The sequence below is a fragment of the Acomys russatus genome, chromosome 20 (assembly GCF_903995435.1).
Source record: "Acomys russatus chromosome 20, mAcoRus1.1, whole genome shotgun sequence".
Lineage (NCBI taxonomy): Eukaryota > Metazoa > Chordata > Mammalia > Rodentia > Muridae > Acomys > Acomys russatus.
Genome location: NC_067156.1, coordinates 40918749 through 40939344, shown reverse-complemented (window position 1 = coordinate 40939344; position 20596 = coordinate 40918749). Strand labels below are relative to the sequence as shown.

Sequence of the window (20596 nt, the reverse complement as noted above, 5' to 3'; positions counted from 1 at the left end):
ACCATGCTGGCCTCAAACTCATAGAGATCTGCCTTGCTCTGCCTTCCAAGTGCTGGGATTAAAGATCTGTGCCACCATCACCTGGCTAAAACTATCATTTTTTTAAAGGAATAAAAAGCAAAAACCAAAAGCAACACCAACAACAAAGATCAATGCCTCTAGTCTATCGCTACCAATGGCTACTAATAGGAAGGGCAGAGAGAATGAAGAAAAAGAAATAAAGGAGCACTGGATGGGATGGCTCACAACCACAACCTCAGTGCTCAGGAAACGGAGACAGAGCAATCACCAAGAATTTGAGCCCTGCCTGGTTTTCAATCTTTCTAATGCTGTGACTCTTTAATACAGTTCCTCGCATTGTGCTGACGCCCAACCATAAAATTCTTTGGTTGATACTTCATAACTGTAGTTTTGTTACTGTTATGAATCATAACATAAACATTTTTGGAGATAGATAGTTGCCAAAGGGATCCTGACCCAAAGGTTGAGAAGCACTGTTCTAGGCAGCCTAGGTTACAGACTGTAATTTGTCTAAAGAACAGAGGGACGGAGGGAGGCAGGCAGAGAGTGAGGGAAAGGAGAGAGGAAGGGAGGGAGGGAGGGAAAAGAGGGAAAGGGAGGAATGGAGGGAGGGGGGAAGAGAAGAGGAAAGGAAAGGAAAAGAAAGGAAAGGGAATCATCAAAAAAAATGCTAAACAGGGGAAAGGTAAACCTAGCAAACTGCATAGATACAAAGTTAGTCTTAAAGAGTACAAGCCAAGGTCAATGATCCTCAACCCTCAGAATTAATTTTACAAAAATAATGTAACAAAATAAAATAATGTATGACCCCTAACCCTTTTAAAGTTATGCCACAATTAGCAGAAGTTTGGTTGCTAATGAAGGACAAGAATTTCTGTTTCTTGCATAGTATAAAGTGAAAAGGTAAAGTAAAAGTTTACAAGGAAAGTACTATTTAAAATATCAGAGGAAAGGAGTGTATGAGGATAAAGTAAAGACTAAGAGTAATAGGAAGCCAGAGTAGATGTGCTAAAAACTCATTACTCTTAGTGGATACTTAAAAAGATAACACAAAATCTGACAGTGGAAAGAGCTGGGGACTCTTAATCTGAAATCTATGACCCCGCCAGCATTTTTTCTGACAAGAATCCACCATTTTTAAATAATGACCTAATATTTAAAAAGAAAAAAGCAACTAAAAAGGTATATTCTCATTTCCTCACTGAACTGTTATATAAACACCTTCTTGGAAGCAATGGTGTGTGTGTAGTTCTTTCATAAAGTAATCCCAACCTCCCAACTGAAAAATAAATAAATAAATAAATCTCAGAAACAATCTATTCTGAACACTAAGTAACATCTGTGGTTTTAACTGTGTGGTTTTTTTTTTAAGTATCTAAAACAGTTTCAATAGACACACTATAAAAGGCCTAAAAATACTTAAGGAAATAAGAAAGTAATGTTACATACTATTAGATACTGTTCAGTTTAGCACCCACACAAAACAAATTCATCTCTGCATTTTCTAGTAGTCAAACAAAAAGCACAAATCTCAGTAGATGTGACTCAGTGTGTCCAATTAAATTCCAGTTGCTAAAAAAAAAAAAAAAAAAAAAAAACCAGCTAAGAAAAGAAGTGTAGTACTGTAGCACTGCACTGTGCCTACAGACACAGTCAGAGAGAGATTGCTCACAGTGACAGTCACGGCAAAGGATACAAGAAGGACAACTAACAGGTAGATCATAAGGCCTGGCAACTACTACTAGATGTGTCACAGAAATACACCCTGTTCACAATGTTTCATAACACAAAGTATTTGTAATGCTTGAGGATATTGTAATTTTTACAACAGATGTTTTCCCTTTAACTGAAATCTTAATCCTTCTACTACCTAAAAATAATAAACATAGTTATCTATGTGTGTATAAATGGTAAAAACACACACACACATGTGCACACACGCATGCACACACACACATATGTGTGTTAAAAGACAAGGAATAGGCCAAAAGAATATTTTGGCAAATTGTCTTTACGAAGGTAAAAATATGAATAATAAATTACCTTATTTTAATAAACAGTTTCAACTCTGACTAGTGACATCCACTAATAAAAGAGCTTCTAGATTTGGAGAACTCTGGCATAACCTGACTGTGAGTACACATACAGCAAAGGGTATACTCTATTTTAATGATGACTGATAAGTCTTCAAAACAGAATCAGATTTTATAATCTGCATGGTTTAATTATTTAAGACCTTAGACAGAGGACTGACCTCTTTAAAGACACAACTATATAAAACAGAAAAACAGTCTGAAAGTGCATCTGTGCAGTTATGTTCTGCTTATGTCAACCAAATCAACACTTGATTAAGAAATTTTAGATTTTAAAAATAATATACTAACTTTAAAAATATTGTTGTCATAAAAGAAAAAGATTTATTTCATGCATCTCTAATAAATAATTCTTAATAAGTTCATAATTATAATACATAAGGTAAATATTAAATTTTATATTTAAATCTTATTATGAATGTTATTTCCCAACAGGTTTGCTACATGAAATAAAAATATACATATTTATACAAGCAGCAATAAATGGACTCAGTAAGGGGGTGTGTGTGCGTGCGCACATGTGTATGTGTGCACGTGTGTATACGTGTGTGTGAATGTTCATAAATATAACAATAATAAAGAGGCCTTGAATTTGAAATGGAATATGGGAAGCATGGGAGGTAATGGAGGGAGAGAGAAGGCTGGAAATGATATAAAGTATTAATGTATAAAATTCTCAGAAAGTAGAAAATTAAAACTACATATTATTATAAAAAGGCTCATTTGGGATATTAAATGCTTTATTCAGTCTCTTTTTTAAAATGTACTAATTTTGTGTCTTGAAGCCTCTCTAAAATCTAAATGAGTGAAGATGTTTGCGATGTGATGGCTAGCCACTACACCACATGCTTCTGTTAGCAGCAAGTGCCCCAGTTACTGGTTTCTGGCATTACTCCAACTACAGTTGTCTAAGAAAAGATTAAACACTTATTTTTAAAGCTAAATCATTAACCATAATGTCAAAATATGGACATCAATTTCTTCACTTACATACTACAAAAAATTCTGCCTCAAAAGATTTATAACCTATCATCTAAAATTACTTAACATTTCTGAAATTTGATTTCAATGATGTCCCTGTACATTCCTATGGAGAAAACCCAGGGCTGTCTAGCCTTCAGATCTTACCACCTAAAAGAATAACAAAAAGGAGGAGGAAGAGGAAGAAGAGAAAGAAAGGAGAAAGGAAAAGAAATGTAAAAGAAAAAGAGAACTAGATTTTACATCCTCTAAACTGGATCAGAACCCACTAGTCACCCATGAAACTAATTTAATGGGTCTTGTTAAATAGTAGCTATTTAAGATATCATGGCCTAACAGAAAAAAAAAAAAAAAATGGAGTGCACATATGTAATAAGGAAAAACCATATTGCTCTTTGTTATTGTCTGTCTGGTTTTTTTGCTTTTTTTGTTTTGATATATGGTCTGTTTTACATCGACCTGATTATCCTAGAACTATATAGACCAGGCTGGCCTCGAACTCACAGAGACTCACTACTCTATGCCTCCCAATTGCTGGAATTAAAGGAATGCGCCATCATGTCCAATCAAAATCTCGTTTTAATGAGGCCTTCAGTTCTATAAGTGAAGGGTATGTGTGTGTGCATGTGTATGTGTATGTGCGTGTGTGTGTGTGTGTGTGTGTGTGTGTGTGTGTGTGTGTGAGATTGATTCTAAGTAAAATACATAGGTTGTAGTCAAAACTATTTCTAGAGTTAAAGCTACTATACAATAACATAGTACTTTAGAATCATAGTACTTTAGAATCAGATACAACTAAGGCAATTTTTAAATGTGAAACGTTATTAAATTCTAAACTTTCTCAGTTGAAGAAATTTTCTAAGTCTAATTGAATGATTTTTCTAGTCAACCAGGTCTGACTATTCCCAAGTAAGTAGATGCTATGACATATACAATCATGTCCCCAAGGGATCACATGTTGAAAACTGGGTCCCTAGTGTGATATTAAAAGATGATCTGGGGGCTGGAGAGGTGGCTCAGAGGTTAAGAGAACTGACCGCTCTTCCAAAGGTCATGAGTTCAATTCCCAGCAACCACATGGTGGCACACAATCATCTATAATGAGACCTGGTGCCCTCTTCTGGCCTGCAGGTCTATATGCAAAAAGAAAGAACACAGTATACATAATTAATAAATAAATTTTTTTTAAAAGATGATCTGATTTTTAAGAGTCCTAGAAAAAAGTCATTAGGTCATTGGGACAAATTCTTGTTATAAAAGAGCCTCCCTTGCCCTCTGGCTTCCTTTCTCACCTTGTGATTTCTCCATCTACAGCCACAAGGCCACTCAAAATGAATTCCTCACCAGAACCAAGCCAATGTTACCACCATGCCTTGAATGTCTAGAATTAAGACTAAATCAACTTCTTTTATTGGGGTGGAGGCAAACTATATATGTGAGCATGCAGTGTCTGTATGGGCACATTTATGCATGTGTGTATGCACATACGTGCACAGGTTTGGGAGGCAGAGGTTGTGGCGATCTTCCTCAATCGCTTTCCACCTTATCTTTTTTAGATGGATTCTCTCTTTGAAACTAGTGCTCCACTCACAGCTTGTGTGGGTACACACCTGTAATTCAAGCACTCGGGAGGCAGAGTTCCAGGACAGCCTGGTCTACAAAGTGTAGCCAAGGCTACACAGTGAAACTCTATCTCGAAAAACCAAAGAAGAGAGAGGGGAGTTGGGGGGTGGGAGGAGAGAAACAAACAAACTAATGTTCACTGATTGACTAGACCAGCCAGTTCCAGAAACCCAGCTGCCTGCATTAAGGTTATGGACATATGCTACAACCTCACCTGGCTCTTTTCCAAGAATTTGGGGACTATGAACTCAGGTTCTTATGGCTGCACAGCTGGCACGCCATCATTTCATCAGCGCAACTTTTCTTTATAAAGGCACCCTACTTCAAGAACACTAAAAGAAAGCAGACCAATACACTAGGATGTCCATGTGCATAGGTCCACACAGGATACTCTTCGTCCTCTTTTCAATTTCGCAAGTGAATTTATTTTTATATTTACTTATGTGCCACATATGTGCAGATGTCTGCAGAGGGCAGAAGAAGATGACAGCTTTCCTGAAGTTGACGTTACAGGCAGTTTGTAAGTCACCTGACATGGGAGCTGGGGATCCAATGTGGGTCTCTGAAAAGGCAACACGTGCTCTTAACTCCTTCATCATGGAGCCACCTCTTCAGCCTCCCCATGAGTGACCATGAACACTCATTATTAATGCATCTTTACTGAAGCCCACATGTCTGAACAGAAGTATGAAATACAGAGTCTCCAAGCATTTACTATTTGTGAATAGAGAACTGCAGCTCAAAGTCATACCTGACTCATTAAGAATTGTCTTTCCAGGTAAGATGGAGCTAGAAGCTGTAAGAGCCACTGGCCGATTACAGTTTAGAAATGAAACAGGAACCTCTTCTACAGTGGAACGCTCTGAATTACAATAACAACTAGTCTGGTAAGATATGTCCAGGGGTGCAATAGCAGCAACACTGTTACAAAGTTCTCATTGGCTTTAAGGCCTGCTCCACAAGAGAAAACTCAAGCCAAGTACCATAAATCTGGCTATGAACCCATGGCTCCAGAGCTCATAGGCCCCAGTGGCGCATTTGTTACTATTATCCTGCTAAACAGACACAGTATCAAACTGTCCTCTGAATTCACCTTTCTGCCTCATCAGAGATGTCTCTTCCTGCAGTAGACAGTGGTAAACACAAAGCTAACAAATGAGCAAAGTATAGAGAATACGCGTCAGCAGAGAAATGTACATCACACTGCTACTCAAGCCCCAAAGGCTCTGGGAAGATCAAGGAAGAAAACCTGGGTGGAAAGATTGTAGAAGCACAGGTTGGGGAGGGCAGGAGTGAAACTTTCTTTGGGAACATGATGAGGGATGAGGGCAGCACAAGTTGGACTTGGTAAGTTACTAGAAAAAAAAAAAAGACATAAAATTGGAAAGGGGTGAGGTGAATATTCGGGAAACAAGCAGAGCGTTGGGGTGAATATGATCCAAACTAGCATGACCTACAACTTTTCAAGTATATCTTTTATAGTCATTAAAAATTATTTTCTTCTGTTCATCAGGAAAGTCAAAAACATCTGATTCACAATAGTGATGTTTTTTCAGATCAGTGCAAATACACAATCATCAAACACTAAACCACTGCTCCTAAGAAAAATACATTTAAGGTTTTGTCCAGACTCTTTCTTTGATAACAAAAGTTTAATCAACAACCAATATACAACCTTATTTTATGTATTTTTGTATTTTAAAACACTGTACCTGCACCAGAACAAACCTTACATAAAATGCATTGCCTCACAACACACTCTCAGGAGCATCATGCAGCACTGTGCACTAGGTCTGGGGTCATTTTACTCAAAGCCACAAAGGAAAGGACTCATGGTGAAAAGCAAAACCAGGAGACTGAGCCACCTCACTTAACCTCAGCTGGGAGAACACACTAACTAAATCAAACTTTTTTTCTACCTTTTGTATGCTCCTGTGTTTGTGATTCAGTGGAACAGCATCAGGAGTATTAATTTTGAGGTTACAAATAAATGTTAGCAAGTAGGAAAATTTGCAAATATTTAAGCCACAAATAGTAAAAATCTCCTCTGACAAAAACTTTCTCATTGGAAGTACTCCACCTCATGCTGGGGAAACTATGCAGTCACACCTCCAGCACACACATAAAAAGCTAAAAACACTGCAGTACGCATCTGTAATCCTAGGCTGAGGTAGGAGAATCTTAAATTGGAGACCAACATGGGCAACATAGTGAGAGAAACCTTGGAGAGAGAGAGAGAGAGAGACAGAGACAGAGACAGACAGAGAGAGAGAGAGAGAGACAGACAGACAGAGAGAGAGAGAGACAGAGACAGACAGACAGAGAGAGAGACAGACAGAGAGACAGAGAGAGTATTCCAGAGCTGGAGAGACAGCTCAGGTCCTAAAGTGCTTGCTATGATAATTTAAGCCCCATTACCTTCTTGGAACTATAGCCAGGCACTACAGTCTGCAGCTGTGATCCCAGCCCTAGGGAGGAAGGCAGGCAGATCCCCAGGACTTGCTGGCCATCCATTCCAGCTAGCCAAATCCTAAAGCCCCAGAATAAGTGAGAGACTCTCTCAAAAAACAAGAGGGAGACCAATTAAGGAAGACAGCAGATGTCAATCTCTGGTGTATGTACATGTACACACACTCACTCACACTTACTTTCAACTATAAATGAATAAGGAATGAGAATTAAATATCAGCAAGACGTAACTCTTGGTGATTATAATGAAACCAAATAAGAATTGAGGAATGACTGCCAGTATCACAAGAAGAATGTTGAAATCCTTCCAATGGAAGCAAAAGATCTGAAACTGAATCCAATCAAACCTCTGCATTTCCACTGTCACTGTCAGGAAGCATAGAGAACAATGCTTTACTCTTTCATTTAGTATTGAGATATTACAATTTGTTAACGAGATATCCTCAAAGGTACAAGTAATGCTACTCAGGTTTTCTTCCCAATAACAAAATACATTACAAACTACTTAAAAGAATAATCAATGATCAATGAAATGCTTAGAAATTTGGTAGTATTAACTTATATAGCCGTTTCTTTTCTGAATAAAGGGAATATGATGATCTTAAAGCCGTATGGAAATTTATAGTTCCAAGACAAGACATACCAAAAGAAATGAAATAATATTTCATGAACCAAAGGTGACTTATACTCTAATTTTGACTCTCAAAAATGCTATGATCCAAAAGGGAGTTGGACTTTCAGCTGGGCCTAGAACTATTAGTCTGAACCTATAAATCCCCACAACGTGAACAGAAGAATAGAGGGTTACAAGTTCAAGGAAACCTGGTTAATTTAATGAGCCCCCGTTACAAAATACAAGTAAAAAGAGGACAGGGGCCATGACTCAGTGGTAGAGCACTTGCTTACATGTGGCTGGTGGGTGGGTTGTTTCATCATTCTATTGGGAAGATTTGTATTTTTAAAATTATATGTGTGTGCATGAATGCACAAATGCCTACACACACATAGGTGGGGAGGTCCTATCACTCTCTGTATTATTCCTTTAAGACAAGGTTTCTCTGAACCTAAACTATCCTGACTACGCCTCCCACAACACTGACTACAGTCACAGGTACACGAAGTTACACCAGCTTTTTATGTGGGTCTTGGGGATTCATATTCAGGTCTTCATGCTTGTACATGAAGAGTGCAAACACTCTTACTTATTAAGCCATCTTTCCAGCCCTTCAGATTTTACTTTTAAATTTTTATTTCTAGAGTAAGCTTATTAAAATTATGTTTTAAAAAGTAACATTCAAGAGTTTTTGTTGTTTAAATAAGGTAGTGTGAAAACAACACACACACATACAATAATAATATATAATTATTAGTATCATATAGTAAGTACAGCCAGGCATGGTGGCGCACGCCTTTAATCCCAGCACTTGGGAGGCAGAGGCAGGTGGACCACTGTGAGTTCGAGGACAGCCTGGTCTACAAAGTGAGTCCAGGACAGCCAAGGCGGCTATCACAGAGAGACTCTGTCTTCAAAAAAAAAAACCCCAAAAAACAAAAACAAAAAAAGTGTGTGTGTGTGTGTGTGTGTGTGTGTGTAAGTACAGTGCTTTCTGCACTCATGCCAAGTGCACAGAACTCCACTATAAGTTCTAGGTCTTGCCATTTAGGTGGAGAAGTTAGCTATCTATGAGGTTCAACATGCTCACTCTAGGATGGGCACCTTCAAGTGCCTGGTATCTTGGTACATTCAAAAACACAGCTAAGAAAGCAGGTGTCAGCCGTGCTGGCTGATCCACCCCCTTCAGGATGAGAAAGGGAACACGAAGAACATACCCCAGAACACCACACCTCAGAAATCAGGCAGTGTCCTTCCCTGATGCTCCCTTGACTTTGTCATTAAGGGGGGCAGGGGCAGAGACAAAATGCATAAAAAGAGGGCTACCTGCGGGTGCTTTGACCTCAAGTTAGCACGCACACTAATTCCCTTGGTATAACCCTGGCTACTGAAAAGAGCACCTGAATACTCAGCTAAGCCCAGACTCCTTGAATGGTTCCATCCTAACTACACTGCGCTTGTTGGGTCTCAGTCAGGCCCAAGATCCAGGGTTAGCTGCTAGTCAGTAAGCTGACTAAAGAAAGGAGGAAAAAGTAGACATGCAGTGAAGGGTGGGACTTTCAGTAACTGTTAAAGAAACTAATGCAGAGTAAAATGAAGTCCTCTTGATGTGCATAAACTTATAAGAAAGTTAACTACCATCTACTGAAACTATGCAGAAAAGTAAGACACAAATGTTCCTATTAAGTAATCTCAGTTAAGGAGCAGATGCAAACCTATCCATGTCGACACAGCAAAGGGCAAATCCAACTCCTTCACAAAGTTCTTGCAGTCACCCTTTTTAGTTTTCAGAAAGTCTCAAGATTTTTGACAGGTGGTATAGAGTCTGCAGACATCTGAGTAAGGACTGGGATGATGCAGGGAAGTCTGAGACAGCACACTTGAGAGAAAGAGGGAGGGAGGGAGGGAGGGAGGGAGGGAGGGAGGGAAGAGAGAGATCAAGCATTTGGCCTAATGAAACCTATAAATACATAAAATAATGGTAACAGTTTAGGAATCAGATATATACCTCAGCTGGTAGGCTGCTTGCCTAGCATGCACAAGACCCTGTCTTAACACCCCAACACGAAAAAAAAAAAGAAAGAAAGAAAAAAGGAAACCTAAAGGGCTAGCAAAATGGCTCAGCACATAATGGACCCTGCCGTGTAGGAATGTCAATCTGAACTGACTCTCCAGAATCTACACAAAAGCTGGAAGGAGACATAACTCTACACACATGCCTCAGCACATGCACACCACACACACACACACACACGTACACCACACAAACATGCACACGCACCACATATAAACACAGTTAACAATTTTAATATTATTACATCTCAGAACAGATTTTGTATTTTTAAAACCAGGCTATCCATGCCAATAATAAAAAAAAATTGGTATTTCAGAACATTTTCCATAGTGAAATTATTAATAACAAACTGCAGTCCTGAGACACAGTGCTCATTACTCTTCACTGCCTGTTGATTTTTACTGTGGTACTGTGGTATTTTCCTAAACTAAAAATAATCCCTCAAAGTCATCCATACCGTTCACAAACAACATGTTCTTCAAATCCTATGTACGCAATGTTAAAGCTCTCTACTACAAATTCTCAAATACCAGGGTAGTTTTTAGAAATCTATATCTTACGGTTTATAGAATAATGCCAAATCCAAACTTAAACCATGCAGTGCATGTGTGTGTATGTGGGTATGTGTGTGTGTGTGTGTGTGTGTGTGTGTGTGTGCGCGCGCACGCGCGCATGTGTGTGCTAGAACTGAATTGAACCCAAAATGGCTTGCTCCCATTCTGTGGGACTGAAAGTGCTGTAATCACTGAGGCTACCCTGAGCCAAGAATTAGCATCAAATGAGACACAATAAAGAACCTCAAGTAGTCATCAACTACAAAAAAAAAATCCTATAGTGTGTTACTCTGTATACATTTCCTAACTATATTCAATACATACTATAAATATACAATTACTGAAGATAAAAATATTTCTAAGGAAAAAAAGCAGAGGTGCCTGTCACCATGATACAAAAGAGAATGAAGAAGTGCAGTCTACTACATGATCACTTCTGTCTCCTGTCCTGTCATTTTGAAACTTAGCAGCTAAAAAAGAAAATTCAAAGGTCTGAGGTCAGTCTGGATTACACGCCAAAGCCCATCTCAAAAAAAAAAAAAAAAAAAAAAAAAAAAGCAACATGAGCAATATAACATAAAATGAGTGACTTAAGAGATGAATTTGTTTTTGTTACTCCCTAGTTGATCCTGTAATATCTTTTTCATAAATTTGCCATTAACAATCTGTTCTAGCCTTGATACTATGCCAAAGCTTACTTATGCATAATGAATAGGCCCTCACCAAGGAAGCTGGGTCAGATCTTATGAGGTGACTTTTTAAAACCTAGTACTCTGAATAATAGCTGGGTGTATGTGTGTGTGTATGTTTATTTATTTTGGTCTCATTTTGTAGACCAGGTTGGCCACAAACTCATGGCAGTCCACCTGTATCAGCCTCCTGAGTACTAAGACTATAGGTTCTGATCCACCATGCCTTCCCCATGCACTTCTTTTATCATTTTCACACCTCACTCCCAGTAAAATGACAGTGTGAAGTCATCAATTTTTAATGGTAAAAGGTGTGTATAAAGGAGGAAATCACATTGTCAACATTGCAGCCAATTGGAATAACCTACAGAAATCTAAAACATATCAGCCCAATAACCACATTCAAATATAAATTAGTCAGGTAACATCCTAAGAGAATGTTAACAGGAATATGGGCCAAGAGCCACTAGAAGGAAATGTTCTCCAACACCAAAGTGTTAGAACTCTCAACCAAGTCTACGAGAACAATGTGATAGATAGGTAGATAGATAGATAGATAGATAGATAGATAGATTCTTCTATCTTCTACTATGGGGGGAATATATGGAATAATTTTTTACTCAAAGTTTGTTTAAAAGCATGTAGAATAAAGTTCACTTTCATGTATTTTCTTTCTCTCATTCCAAATACTCATAAATCATTTTCCAGTCTTCAAAAATTTAACTTTTATAAATAAAGAATTAAAGTAATTAGCAAAGCATACAATAGGTATCCCATGTGATCAACTAGCTTTCAATGGATCAGAAACAAAGAATGACTTTTTAAACTGGCAACATGTAGCACCTTAGCAATAAGCATTTACAGAATCTCATTACATACAGGTGTTTTAGCCACACTGTACCTTGACATTCACATGCTAGAAAAGAACTCAGAAAACAATCCTTTAAAACTGGTATCACAGAAGTCCATGTCTTGAAGATTTAGGAAGTATCGTAGGGATATTGCTTTCAGATCTCAGGAATGAATATAAAATATAAAATGCTTTATAAAACTTTGTACCAACAAATGCCACCTACCCAACAACTAGGATCTAGTAGTTACACTTGAAAATGAGTGCTAGGTAATCCCTGGTTACAATTTCATTTTAAGGACTCATCGGTCATACATTTGCACAGCATAAGGCATACATAAGACTAGAGGGACAGGATGAATGTTCTCTCTTCTCCATTACATTATCAAACACATCAAAGTACAGTATTCACTGCTAGAATTAGTATTTTACAGAAATAAAAAATAAACATAACAGACTGGATATACAGGAAAAACGCATTTTTCACTTCCCTTTTCACAAAGGAAATTCTGAACCTAATCTTAACTCTAAATATATCACATTCTAAAAAACTACACAATACAATCATTTCAAAATATTGAAAAACCATTACTTCTATAAAATAAGTTTATTCCAACATGTATCACATGGCCAATTTTTAAAAATATTTTATTAATTTATTCATATTACATCTCAATTGTTAACCCATCCCTTGTATTCTCTCATTCCTCCCTCCCTCCCACTTTCCCCTACTCCCCGGTGGCAGTGAAGGGAACATGACAGAGACAGGCAGAGCCCAGAGCTCCTAGCCAGGCAGTCTACCTCCAGGTCTACTGAGAGATAATCACCTCAAAAAAATATGGTGAAGAGAGAGGAAGGTGAACCTGGCCTCTGCAAGTGCACTCACAGGCAAATGTACTCACACACACACACATATGAACATACTCTCACAACAATCAACTCAAAACTTTAAGATAATCTCAATGTATTCAATTTTTTAAAAAAAAAAAAATGTAAATGTGCAGATACATTTAAAAAGCATTTATTCCAAGGTATTACACGATGGAAATAAATTAAATGTGAAAAAACCTAAACATCCCTCAGTAGACACCTATTCTCTTTACTCAAAACAAAAACAAAAATAAAAAAGGTATTTTTTCTAATGAAGTATTACACAGACATAATTGAAAATTAAAATACAGAAAAATACCAAAAGTAGAAAAGTAAATAATTCTAAATTATGTCACTTATAAATAACTCCCATTAACATATTCTTTTGGGAGATAAATAGCAAGTATATTTACGTACATATGTACATAGCTATGCCTTTCCATTACATATAATGAGGGTAGGAAATGTCTAATACAACCTTCTTTGGAATAAAAATGCACAAGTGGCTGTACACTCGTTCTGCTTTGCATTTGCACTGAAGCAGGTCAAGCCGGAGATTATTCAGTGAGTGTATGACACACAGGTGTGCACTTCAGTGTTTTGTTACTGCTGCTATTTGAAGGAAAATTAAAAATCTGTTACTTTAAAAAAAACCTCTGGCTGAATGCCTGCGAAGACTAAGAACACAGCACCTGTCCTAGAAATGCTTGGCTAACTCCCTTACAGTCCAGTCACAGCCCAAAGCTGCAATGCGAACGAGACTACTTTTATGGCCTCCCACCAGTTGGTCAGAGGTGTATGATACTAGTAATTTGGCTGTGAGAGTTCTACTAATCAACTATATGACATCAATATTTCACTCAACCTTCCCATGGCTCATTCAATTTTAAAATTATGTGATTCTCCCAAGCCTCCCCACCACACCACCACTTACTCCTGTTCTCAGATTTGGTAAAAAACAAACAAACAAACAAACTTTTCCTCCTGTCATTGAGACTCCACAATCCAAGTTTGTCTGGCAATTTTATTTCCTCAGTTTACTCTCCATTTGTGTGAGAAACAAAATAGTCCACTGAGGTCAAAGGTGTAGGCAGCATTTTGAACAAGGACCAGAGGGCAAAATTTTGGTAAATAACTAAGTAAACATACTCATGCAATATTTTTATTTGAAATTAGACTAACATCAAGAATGCCATGTAAAAACAAAATCTTACTTCTTAGATAACCTATTTTAGTGACTCAAAGTTAGTCTATTTAAAAACTAGCAATATTTTTAGTGTTGAAAATATTCAGACATGAGCATACTTAAGACATCCCCATGGAAGCTTTCTAACCTTTCATCCACTGCATCTGTATAACACTGTGGAGTTCAAGGTTCATTTACATGCATTATTTATTTCATTCTCAAAACAAGTAGCTGTAATGGTCACTACTGATTACACCTCAGACACTCACTTCACCCATTCTTCCTTCACTCTTGTCAAAACCCTCCCTCCACCTGTAAACGCAGGACAGGGATATTATACCCTCACTAGTAGACACCAAAGTACTTCCCTTGTCCTAACTAGATAAAACAGGCTCATCACCTAACTCTGATCAAGAAAATATGAAGGGAAAGGTAAGCTGTTAGGTCAATGCTAAGATCTCTTTAATTTGGGAGTGGGGGACACAATGGGGCTGGGGGCAGACAGTAAGCCCCGCTCCTTCCTCTCCCAGTACATGTTGACAACGTGATCTGATAACAGCCTAAGGATGAACTGAGATCAGAGTACAGACAGCACAGCCACCAAAGCCACAGAAAAGCAAACCACTACAAGACTCAGCCTTGAGCCTTCCCAGTGCAATGCTGCACTTCAGGACAACCTGCATTTCAGCCTTCTAAGTAGTGGAACCCACATACATAACATATCCCTGTATCTTTCCCAACGTGGACCTTGTTAAGTTTTCAGCTGTAAATTCTCCTTTACAGCTTGAGCTAAATTAGGCAGGTCCGCAGAGCAGTCTTAAGCTGTCAGACCAGCATGCTTTGCAGCATGCTCAAGTGTTCCTGATACACATCAGGGAGTGGTATTTGTACTTTCTAAGAACAACCCCACCTACCAATTCACCCCAGCAGTCCCTATTTAACTTGAGGAGCTGCAGAATGACCCGGTTCTACTCCAGTGCTGACGCTGTATAAAGGAGCACAGGAAATCTGTCAAGGGCTGTGCTGCAAGCTATATGAGACTAGCATTAATAATTTGGCTGGACATTTAAACAATTTACTCTGAGAAATGACCTTCTGGGAGGGTCAGGAATATCAGAATTTCCTTCTTGTCTCAAAAGAAGATGCAGCCTGGTAGAGCGGCCCAAACCTATAATCCTAGCACTTGGAAAGCTGACAGGAAAGTTTAAAGTTCAAGATCAGCCTGAGCTACACAGTAAACTCCCAGCTAGCCTGCACTACAGAGTGAATCAACTCAAAACAACAAAGCAATAGGTCCTTAAGAGATACTACTAAATAAATGTCAAAGGAGCTGTAACAAGGTGATTAGATTTTAGTAGATATCTCTTAGTTTATTTATCAACAGTTGCAAGTTAGCTTTAAAGAGAAAAAAATTCTTTAATTTGCAGAATGCCACCAACAAAAGACCACAGGCCCTAAATAATTTCGTGCAGCTAAAACACAAGGTCCATTTACAGGGCAGTCTTGGACTGCACAGCCAGGCTCCTTTCTTCAAGCAGGAGCTCATTGCTGAGAGTTCCACGTTGTTTTTCTTCCAAAAGCCACGCCCATGGTACATCACCTCTCATTGCCAGTTTCTGCTCCTTACATGTAAAAAGGCATCTCACAACACTTAAGCAGCCTTACTATGGGGTCTTTATAGATTGCCCTGGATTAAAATCATCTCACTATCCTCCATATTTCAACTGTAATTGGCTTTGTTACATTCTTGTTTCCAAAGCAGTCAAATGGTTCTCATACAAACATTTTTCTGACCTCAGAATTTGCCGAACAATTGCCACTGATGGTTTGTGGAGAAGAAACACAAATGATTCTTGGTAGGAACAACTGGTAGAAATGAAAGTTCAAGAGGAAACTAGAGAGTAGCTTACTGCCACGCCAAGCAGCCTGGGCCTTACTCTTTAATTCTACAGGGAGAAGAAAGAGTACAATTTAAGCTCATGAGTGGGTTTAAGCAGAGGTCACTTAAGAGGCATTGTCCTATAATGAGTCTTCCCGGGAGTCTTTGGTTATTCTCCATACCAATCAGGCCTCTAACAACTGATGGCAATCTATATGGCATCACACCTTGGCACTTTTACATCCCTTTACTGAATCTTGATGAAGAGCATAATGGCGGAATCAACCTCAATCCTCAATCTCCCCTATTCTCCCCCCAATACACACACACACACACACACACACACACACACACACACACACACACCCCAAATGTAGCTATAAGCTAAAGAAAGTACTTCTAGGCCATCCAGAACTGGACAAATGCATCTAAAAAACCTGAACACAACTTCAAGTCTGACATTACTATAATAGAGGAAAAAAGCATTAAGTAGCATGCATATGTGTGTGTTTAACATAACTGATATAGATTTTTGTCTTAAACCACAGAAAGCTATAAAAATAAAAGAAGACAAGATCAGCCACAAACTTATTAAGCTTATAACTCGGTTATATATATCATTAGTAAAAAAAAAAAAAAATGGCCAAGAAGTATTTCTTTCTACTAAATCCTTCATTGTTAGGAATGCTAAGATGGTAGGCAGGAAATGGATGAAGAAAATATAACAACTTATAGTCTAAGAACATAATCAGTATGCGCTAACCCCAGGTTCCAGAAAGAATATAAGGAAACTTCAGACACATGCAATCTCTAAATCTCAACTGTGAGAAGGGAGTTAGGAAAACATGTCTAACAGTGAGTATCTAAAAATAATCTCCACATACACTTCCCTCCTTCACTATTTTCTATGCAAGCCTTCTACCACTGAGCTACATCCTTGGGCCTTATTATATATTTTCTAAGAAGTTCCCAGGCCCTCCAGAGTCATTTTGTATTAACAGATAATGTATACTTGATTCCAAAAATAAGACCCCAAGTATAATTCTGCCTTGTGGATCAACACAAAGGGAATACTTATCACTGAAACTCTATTTTCTAAGCCCATACATTCTTTGCAACTGGAAAAAGACACATAATCCCAAATTGCCAAGTCCAAAGACAGTGCCAACTTTCTTCTTAAAGAGTCAACACTGGAACACACTAAAAGTATCAAATAATACTGCTAAATGCCAACTGTTTGAATAAAGACAAAAGAAATATGAAAGTTGAAGAAAAATACTGAGGACTATTACGTGAGGAAAAAGAAGATTCAGATATATATTGTTATTCCCAAGATATATTTCAACAACTAACTTAAAGTCACTTAGACTTCTCTCTACCCAAAATGGGAGTCTCATCATTTAACTGAATCCCCCAGTAGAGTTCAAAGTCTTATTCAAAGTTTACTGAAAAGTAAATTGTAGTTACTTTTGTTTTTAGGGAGAGATTTCAAGATAATACAAATTTGGTTACAATCTAAGTTCTTTTTAGTATTAAGAGGCAAATCAGAAAGAGGAAAGAAAACGCTCACTGTAACATGATTTGCGATTTCACACACACTCAGAAACTGATGGTATGAGGGTGACATTTTTCTAACATTACTTTGATAGTGATTTATTGAGGGTTAAATGATACCTAAGATGAATAAAAACCTCATGTATTTACCTATAACTGGTTATTCTCATTTTACCATCTTACTATTACAGTTAATTTTCTCCCTGTGCAGATTTCCTCACATTACACTTTATCCACACAATTATTTCACCTTCGAATGTATTCACAGTAACAGATTATGCAACAGCCTGCATTTGGTCATGTTGTTTAATATTTCAGCACTCCCTTTGTTAAACCAATTCTTGTTCTTTTGGGGGGTGGGGGATGGGGGAGGGACTAACCAAAAACTGTACCATAATAATGATCTGTTCTGTTCCCAGCAGGGAAAAGATTACAGGATGGATCAGAGGGAACAGAGAAATAATTGGAGAGCTTCCCATTTCTCCCTGAGTCATTTTTACAATTCTGATTTATTTCACGTAAAACCAATTACCAGATTGCCAGGCACACCCATAATCAAATGTAAGTAGAGAAAAATTACAAAGCCACGTATTAACTCTTTTCCATTGTATATGTCTGTTTTCCCCAGTAGCATGGGTGACAGCAGCTACCTATTGGGCTACAATTCGCTTCCTTTAGCATGCCTTTCTTATTTGTCCACCTCTTGTCACTCCAGAAGAGATACATTTGAACTCTCACACCTCAAACTGACTCATTTCTAAATACAAGGCATTCTGACCCTTCATGGTCTGCTCTCCACCTACTTGGACACAGCTTCCTCTTCCACAGCAGCTTTGCATCCAGCTCAACAGGTGCTCTAGCACGCAGCCCTGACAGTGTTCAGCCCACTCTCTTCCCAGAGAAAAGCACTGACCCCAGCCCCCTGTGCCTAAGAGAATATTTAGGGCCCAAACACAGTGTCACAGCCCCACACTCATTCATAACTCCCTTCAAATTAGTACCTTCCCCACACAGCCCAGACTTCCATCCACCTCTAATAAAGTCTGCAGGAAGCTTGTGATGCAATTAGTTGTGAGCATGCCTGCTTCTCCCTTGAAGGTAGCTGCAGAGACTCCTTCATCTTCATGCCCTCCCCCCCCCCCCCCCCCCGTCTTTCTAACAGCATCAAGAGGTAAAGGTATGAGCTCACTAAATTATCCCTTGATTCTAGTCCCAATACTTTACTTTTTAAAGAGTTAACAAATGACTTTCCTGTTTTTAGAGGATTTGTGTTGTACATTATTAACATCTGCAAGTCAAATGAAAATGTCAATAATTGTATAATTCCTTAATTTCTGATCTGACAAATTGGGGGGGGCGGGTCATGGAGTACGATAAATCATCAATAATCACTCAAGAGTCCCCACAACCTCAAAGTCTCACTTACATTAATATTAAAAAGCAAGGTGGAACACTACTAGCTGGTTAGCAAAGAGTTCAAGCCCAACTCAGGCCATGTAGTCAGACCCTGTCTCAAAATTCCAAAATGAGTAAAACAAAACACCCAAAAACACACCTTTCTGATCCCAAGTTCCATATGAATTCTGTCTACCTGATGCAAACATCTCCAAATATGCAAACTCACTTAAAGCAAAACTATACATTTTATTGAGAATAAGAATGTACGTGAATGGAACACAATGTACTTGGTAACACTTTTCTTCCAAGGCCTAGAAATACAATATTAATCTTTGTGCAGCTAGGAAAGCTAAAATACAAAATAGTAACAATATATCTTAGGTCAGAATCACAGTTGAAAGCAAAGCTGGGTAACCATTACAAAACACCGTAAGCACGCCTCAAAAATAAGCAACTAAGAAGGTAGCAAAGCATTTGACTTTTTGCAACAGAGTATATTTTCCAAAACCAGTCTCCCGTCTAATTCTTAATAATTCTTATACAACTTTTTCACTATTTCTCTTCCGCGTTGCATTTACAGGGACAGCCCATATTCTTCAAAGAAACGTATATTTTAAATTGTTTTATTTTATTCCACTTTTATAGTTCCATATCTCTACCCGTGACCAAACGTCACGTATAATCGCAAGAAGTGACTGCAAGAACAGAAACAGTGTATTTTCGTAAATTTATTTCTTTAAAGGTATTTCATCTTCTACTATCAAGTACACGTTGAACAGAATGCTCAGCGGGGGCACTGACCTAAGCCTGGATACTCATCACAACAGTTAAAACTCAACCCCAGCCTATAGCAGCAGTAGCTGCCTGCTACTCAGACTTCTCCCTCGGCCTTTTTTAACTTTTCGTCCTGAAACACGAGGTGGGCGAGCAGGAGGATGGCACAGGCCTGAGTCCCCGCAACCCCTGAGGCACACAGGCTCTCCATCACACCCTGCACCCGAGAAATGTGGTGCCACCTCCCCCGCGAGCCGATAAACACACCAGCCCGACCCACGTCGCCGCTTTCCCCGAACGGCTTGGCCAAGTTCGGAGTCGGCGGAAGGCTCGGCACACCGGTCCGCCGCCGCCGCCGCCGCCGCCTCGGCGGAGGGAAGTTGCTCCCCGCCGCCCCGGAGCTCGGGCAGCCGCGCGGCCGCCGGGCCCCTCCCCAAGCCCGGGCCGCAGCCCCCGCGCCTCCCGCCCCGGCCTCGCCCGCCGCCCGCACCCCTGGCCCGCCCGCCAGCCAGCCAGCCCGCGGGCCTCCGCCGACCGGAATTTACCTCAGAGGCGCGGCCGCGGGCAGCGGGCTCGGCCCGGCGCGCGGCCGCCCGTCAGCGCCGGCACATCCCCGCCGCCGCCGGCGGCCGCAGAAGATGAACGAGGCCCGGGAAGGGAGGCGCGAAGGAGGAAAGGACCGGCCCGCGTCTACTGGCTCTGCGCGCCGCCGCCGCCGCCGCCGCCGCCGCCACAGGCGCCTCCTACTGCCGCCGCTGAGCGCCGAGTCGCCGTCCCGTCCGCGGCTGTGGCCACCGATGCAACCGGGAATGAATGCACGGCGGCGCCTCGCTTATCCGGAGGTCAAACATCCTTCGGCCTCGAGCATCCGGAGCGGCGCCGGACCCGGAAGTGAACACATGAAAGGAGGGGGCGGGAGGGAGAAAGAAAGAAAATAGGGGATTTTTTTTTTAAAAAAAAGAAAAAAC

The 20596-nt window shown here is 39.6% G+C and overlaps 1 protein-coding gene across 9 annotated transcripts in view; it reads right to left on the bottom strand.

Moving 5' to 3' along the window:
- The window catches only part of Csnk1g3 (casein kinase 1 gamma 3), an 85779-nt gene extending 65438 nt beyond the window's left edge, over window positions 1–20341 (bottom strand). For 3 of the 9 annotated variants that reach the window (XM_051163170.1, XM_051163172.1, XM_051163171.1), the window contains exon 1: window positions 20174–20338. The gene's annotated coding sequence lies outside the window, so the exon portion shown is untranslated. Of the gene's footprint in view, window positions 1–20173 lie in introns of all 9 variants that reach the window. The other 6 variants (XM_051163177.1, XM_051163178.1, XM_051163173.1 and 3 more) reach the window with 5 other exon arrangements.
- Window positions 20342–20596: the final 255 nt, after the last annotated feature.